We start from the raw sequence: 7,668 nt of genomic DNA, 5'->3' as shown, positions 1-7,668 counted from the left end.
CCTTTCTTCTGCTTGATCAATTCGACTGTTAAAACCTGTGCATACTTCGCGAAGTTCTTGTATTGTATTCTTCAGTTCCATTAATTCACTTATATTCCTCTCTAGATTGTCTATTCTCGTTAGGATCTCATCAAACATTTTTTCAATGTTCTTAATTTCTTTACATTGGGCTAGAACATGTTCTTTTAACTCACAGAAGTTTCCTATGAAACCTTCTGAAGCCTAAATCTGTTAATGGAACGCACTTGTTCTCCATCAACCCTTGTTGATGAGGAACTGTGATCCCCTGTAGAGGCATTTTGATTTTGGGTATTTTCAGCCTTTTTACGCTGGTTTCTTCTCATCATTGTAAATTTATCCACCTGTCATCTTTGTAATTACTGACTTTCAAATTAGGTTTCTGAGTGGACGTCCAACTTGTTGATTCCCAGTGCCGGAATCTGAGCAACCCACTGTGCAGACCAAAACAGCGGCGTTAAGGTTCGTGTTGCTTTTCTGCCCTGGAATCTCTGGTCTGGCTTCCTTCTTGAATCCCTTTTTCAATCAGCTGAATAGGCAACTATGCCTTTCCGGAGTTCCAAACATCGACCAAAAGGGGGCCGAGTCCCGTTTACTCTGCACCAAGAACCTCCGCACCGGGGCACCGGCAAAACCGCCGCGCCGGCCACAAAAGTCGCACTGGCGACCCGTGGGGCTCCTCTGCTAGGAATCTCCTGGTCCGTGAGCAACAAAAATTCACCTGAAAGTGTGGTGTCCTCTCGCTCTCTGTGCTTTCACTGGGAGCTACAATCCTGAGCTGCTAGTAATCAGCCATCTTGGATCATGAATGTAATTTGAAGACACTTCTTCTAAAAGATAAATGTGTGTATGTATATATGTAGTTTCTATACATGTACATTTTATGTATATAAATTTTATGTGTTCACATATACACACAAAAAATTATATATATAAAATCATATATATGATATATATGTATATATATGCATATATAATATATAATAAATAATACATATTGTAATTATAATTATGTATACATATAATATTGCATATTATAATCCATTATTTAGAATAAGTATAATATAGATTATAACATGCATATTGTAATATATAATATATATTAACCTATATAATATGTATATATACATATTTACACATACATATAATATATGAAATATATGTGTATATATGTATGTATATTATATAATACATAATACATATTATAATATGCATATATAGTATATGCATATTATATAATACATATATATTATTTTATGTGATATATTATATAATGAATATTATATTAATGTATAGCACATATATTATATACAAACTTTACAATGAGTATAAAATACATATATATTTGTGTCACACCAGACTTGAAATTATTTTTGTTCAGGTCATTTATTCACCATGGTTGCCTTGATTCTAGTCTGCTAACCAATCCGGCCATAACTTCTACTGAGTGGAACTCAAAAAGTGAGTTAAAAGTCACACTTTTGTATGGAAAAATATTTGCAGTTCTTTGTTCTATTCACTCAGCCAATACATGTTATTATTATTATTATTATTATTATTATTCTTTATTTTAGCTTGGGCCTTCTATTCTGGGGTGTTTCTTATTTCCTCTCTGTCACAGAAGAGATTGGCAAGATTAGTAATTTAAATTAGCATCCAGTCTTAGAACCAGCCAGCATTGTGAGAAAGCAAGGCACAGAGAACTTCATCCTAGTTTATTAATTCTGTAATTAATTTTCATATTTTTCAGTCTAGAAATTTATTTTTGTCCTATCTCAGACATGTTGACTATGAATAGGTAGACTTTCCCAAGAACTTTCAATAGATTAGCTCTTACTTCTGCCACTGTTCTACTGCAGAGTGAATCTTACTTCCTGTCAGTTAACATTATTCCATATGCTTACCATTATCAAGGAAATTACAGTTTGTTTCTGCCCTTTAAAATTAGGTATTGTTTTAATAGAATTTCAAAATAAATATAGAACAGTTTTAAAAAAAAGTATAGCCTTCCATTTTTTACTCCAAATCAAGATAAAAACAGCTTTAAAAACTAGTTTGAAGACCTTACAACAGAAGTGTCAAAATTCTCTTTTCAAAGCCAAACGTTAGTTTTTACCTTCTGGCACGTGATATATAGTAGCTGCTTAGTACATGCTAACGAATGAATGATTGAATGTCTGGCTAAATTGGTCAGATATCTTTTACCCTATCATTATTTGTGTGAATTTGAACACATCACTAATCTAAAATCTCCGGAGCCTCAGTTTACATGTCCGCAAATTGGAGAAAATAATATTTTCTGAAAAGCCAGTTTATGAAATTAAAGGAAATAATAATACAATTTATATGAAAAACATAAAGGTTAGATACGATATAGCTTGATAGTTTATAAAAATCACACACCCCACATGGATGCTTACAGAACATATTAACAGCTCTAATAAAGTGTACATTATGTCACAGACCTACTGGAGGGCAGGGAAGGAGAAGTAAGAAACTATACATAAACATTTATCCCCTCTCCCTTATGAAACCAATCTTCAATCTGGGGCAAGAGGAACACAAAATACACTATTTTTAAGAAAAATTGTCAAAATTGATTGCAACGGAGAAAGGCAATAGAAAGATGCCCCTGTGCCTGGAAGAGAGAAATTAGTATATGTTGTATTTGGAACTCTATTGGGAGAGGGGAAGAAGTGAAGTGACCACACTCTCAGACACCATGCTGGGCTAAACCAATAACAACAACAAAGAATAGCCACATCACCCTAAACTTATACCGAGATAACATGCTTTAAATAACAAGAAGTTGCAGAACACTGTAGGGGAATGGACAGAAGAAAAGCAAGAAAATGCCAAAATACCTTCTCTAAGGAAAAGCACGAAGGTTGTGCCTAAGGTACGGGGCTGAACAGTTAATACTCTGACAAATCAACAACTACCCTAAATGCAAGTTATCCCTACAGAAATTAGAAGGCAGTAGTGCAGTGAATGCAACCATAGCAATGATAAACATAAAACTTGCCCGAATAGTAACTAGGCAAACTCAAACCCCTATTGAAAAGCCAAGCAGAAGGAAGGTGTATCCATTCCCAGATCAAGAGAAATAAACAAGTAATTTACCTTGGTCACCTACTATCCTACTAAGATGTCTAGGTTTCCACAAAAGATTATGAGGTCTGCAAAAAGGCAACAGAAATCACACTCCTAAGGGACAAAACAGTCATCAAAATGAAACTTAAAGAGAACAGATATTAGTTCTAGCTGAGAGAAAATGCAAAATAAGAATAATTAATATGATAAAACACTAATGAAAATGAGATCAACATTGAGATGGATAAGTAATTTCAGCAGAGTTGAAAATTATAAGGAATAATTAAATGTAAATACTAGAAATAAACCAGAGTAACAGAGATGAAGAAAATCTGATGTGTTAATCAGTAAACTCAACAAAGCTGAGGACATAATAAGTGAACTATAAGATAGTTTAATAAAAATTGTTCACACTGAAACATAAGAAAAAAGATTGAGGAAAAAAAGAAAGAAAAGAACGTCTAAAGCCTTCAGCTTATATCAAAAAGCTTTACAAATAGGAGAGAGCAAGGCAGCAGAATTATTATTTGACAAAATAATGGCCAAGAATTTCTCAACATGAAAATAATTTCTCAACATTAATACTGAACCACATATTCAAAATCTCAGAGAAAATTAAGCAGAATAAAGATTGTTTTTAAAACAACATGAATATTGAATACAGTATATATTCTAACTGATGAAACTTTTAAGAAAATCTTGAAGGTAGATGATTTTTTTAAAAAAAGAAGCATCATATGTAGAAGAACAAAGATAAGAGTTGCAGAATATTTTATGCCTGAAGACATAAAACCAGAAGACAACAAAAAATATCTTTTTAAGTGCTGAATGAGAAATAAAAACAAAAATCAAAGTCAACCTAGAATTCTATACTCAGTGAAAATATCTCAAAAACACTTTCTCAGAAAAAATTATTCTACAAATAAGTAAAAAAATGTTCTTCAGAAAAACAATATCTGTGTGTGTGTGTGTGTGTGTGTGTGTGTTAGACTGAAATTTTACTTTTTTAAAAAAGTGATGAGTACTGGAAATAAAATAAATGAGGTAAAATAATTTTTTATTACTTTCAATTGCTCTGAAAAGTTAATGAATATCTAGAAATAATAACAATGTAGTGTGTACTCATAGCATGGAAAAAGTAACTTCTATGACAAAAATAGCATAAAGAATGGCAAGGAATTAAAGTGATAATATATAGTTGTACTTACATGGATATGAAGCAGTACTATAGTTTGTGAATATACATTTGGATTAATTAAGATTAATTAATAAAGTAAACCCTCAGGCAAAATAAATTATAAATAAAGGGTGTATATAGAGAAGAAAACAGGGAGTCATTAAAATTCTCAAATAACATAAAAACATCAAGAAAAATTATGGATTTTGATCAAATCACGTCGAGTCATATTAAATATAGATGGTCTAAATACACAAAATAAAAGGCAGATATTGTAGGATTATATTAAATAAAATCCATGAACATGAAGTTTACAAGTATTCAGCTTTAAATATAAATAGATAAGTTAAAAGTAATAATATGAAAGGGATTATGCTGTGCAAATATTTTCAGAAGAAAGCTTATAGAAATTTTGCAATAGCAAATAAAGTAGAATATAGAAGTAGGAAATTCATCTGGACTAAATTAAGACATTACATGATAAAAAGGTGGGCAATCCTCTAAAAATACTGCTTACATGTGCATCCAACAAGGAGACTTCACAATGCCTAGGGCAAAAGATTATAAAACTAAAATACAAAATAGGTGAAGGCTTTAACACTTTTGTCTCAGTGATTGACAAAATAATTAGAAAAAATTATTTATTATGTAGAAAAGCTGTACAATAATGTCAAAGTAGATCTAAATTACATCTAAAAACCATTCTACCCAGAAAAAGCAGACTATATTTCATATTAAACTTCTCAATAAAAATTGAATTAGACCACATTCTGAGCCATAATATAAATAATAACAAATTTAAAATAGGAGAATTTCTATAAAATAAGTTAACCAGACCGCAACAGAAGTAAACTAAATAGTAGTCAAAAAGGTAATCTGAACAATGCCAAAAATGTTGGAAATTTTAAATAGCACTTTAGTATAACCTTAAGGCAAAGAGATAGTCATAAGGAAATTTTTTTTAAAAAGGAAACAAAATAAACAAACCAACGGACTTCAAAAACAATCATAAATTTAAGTTCAAAATGTAAGATTATAAATTTAGGAAAAGATGTTGAAGAAAATGTGTGGGCTCTTGGATTTGATAAACAGTTTTTGTTTTGGTTAGTTTTGTTTTGAGACAGAGTCTTGCTCTTGTCACCCAGTCTGGAGTGCAATGGTATGATCTTGGCTTACTGCAACCTCCGCCTACTGGGTTCAAGTGATTCCCCTGCCTCAGCCTCCCGAGTAGCTGATGTTCCAGGTGCCTGCAACCATGCCTAGATAATTTTTGTAATTTTAGTAGAGACAGAATTTCACCATGTTAGCCAGGCTGGCCTTGAACTCCTGACCTCAGGTGATTCACCTACCTCGGCCTCCCAAACTGCAGGGATGCAGATGTGAGCCACTGAACTTAGCCTAGTAGACATTTTTTATATATAACACCAAAATATGATTTATTACATAATGTTAATTGGACTTTTAAAAAATTAAAAATGTTTTCTATGTTAAAGATACTATTAAAATTATTTTAGAAATCCAAGAACTAGAATAAAATATTTATAAATTAAATATCTAACAAAGAAATTTTAAATTCTTAAAGTTCAGTAATAATTGAACAAACAACTCAAAAATGGGCAAAATACATAAACAGAAACAAAACTAAAAAGATAAGTAGTTGGGAAATAAGAATATTTTAGCATTAAAAAATGTTCAGCACAAATTAAAAATAAATTAAAATGTATTAAACTGACAACTTGATTGTCAATATTAAGTGATAGTAACAATATAGTATAAATCTGCTGGTGGTATATAAAATCACAGTCACATTAGAAATCAGCTTAGCAGTTTTTTCTAAAGTTAAACCTGCATACAACTTAGCAATTGTACTCTTAGATATTTACTCACATGAACTGAAAAATATGTGTGCTCTAATGTTTTTAGTAGCTTTATTTATAATCACCGAAACCTAGAAATGACACATATTTCCTTCAATAGGTAAATACACAAATATTTTGTTTACATACATCTAAAGGGATCCCATTCAGCAATAAAAAGGAAAGAATTAGTAATTCACATAACATGGATTCAATTGAAGTGTATATTTCTATGTGAAAGGAGCTAGACTAAAAAATCTACACTTTTGATTTTTATTTATTCTGCAAAAGGCAAAACTATAGGGAACATATGAGTGGTTGCCAGGGTTTGGGGTAAGAAAATGGATTGCCTGCAAGGGTAGCACAGAACATTTTTGCAGAGATGGAATTGATTAGTGTGGTACTATGATGATATGTACATGGATCTATGCATTTGTCAAACCCATAGAACTGTACACCAAAAATGTTAGCTTTTAAAGTAAGAACATAAAAAGAAAGTATCGATCAGGACATTGGGAGAAGCCAAGATGGAATGCAGACTGACAAATGCATCTAACCATATTACCAATTAGTAACATCACAGCACTAAAGTGGGTACAGAAGAAAGGAGTTGACCTTATTAATTCTGAAGTTTCTTTTTTTCTAAAATTATATAAAAATTTAAAGTAAGATAAGGGAAAATACAATTATACCATTATACAGTTATAAATACATATTTATAATGTGTAAATATAGTATACACATATTATAAATTTATATACAGATAAAATATTTTCTCACTTATTTTGAGTCATAGGTGTTTTAGAAATATACTGCTTACTTTCTAAGCAGTAGATCAATGTCTAGTTCTGTTTTTGTTATTTTTAGTTTAGTTTCACTGTAATGAGATATCAGAGTATGAATATGTTTAATTTAAAAATATATACATCTTGAGCTTTCTTTACAAAACAGCATATGGTACATTTTTGTGAATAATCCATGTGCACTTGAAATGAAGATGCATTCTGTCATTATTTTGTGCAAGAAAATCATTTGTTAATTGTATTGTTCAAATCTTCTATATGAATACACTGATTTTTTTGGTTTGCTTTCTCTAATGACTACTGAAAAGAGAATGTTTAAATATTCCATTATGATTATGGATTTGTTGTTTTATCCTTTTTTAAAAATATTTTATTTTATTTTTGTTTTATACATATTGACACTATGTTATTGAGGACATGGAGATTTAGGGTAGTTATATATTTGTAATGAACTGACTCTTTAATCATTACAAAGTATCCACAAAACCTCATAAATATGAATCTGTTGTGTTTTCATTTTAACTCTGTTCAAAATAGTTTCAATTATTTTTGCTTTTTTTTTTTCTTTTATCATGCATTATCTAAAAATATGTTATCTACTTTTCACATATTTAGGGATTTTACAGAAATACTTGTATTATTAATTGGTAATTTAATTTTATTGTGATCTGGGAATGCAATTACTATGACTTGAAACCTTTTGAATCTATTGAGAAGTTGT

The sequence above is a fragment of the Cebus imitator genome, unplaced genomic scaffold (genome assembly GCF_001604975.1).
Source record: "Cebus imitator isolate Cc_AM_T3 unplaced genomic scaffold, Cebus_imitator-1.0 Scaffold60, whole genome shotgun sequence".
In the NCBI taxonomy this organism is placed as follows: Eukaryota; Metazoa; Chordata; class Mammalia; order Primates; family Cebidae; genus Cebus; species Cebus imitator.
Note: the sequence above shows the minus strand (reverse complement) of the source record.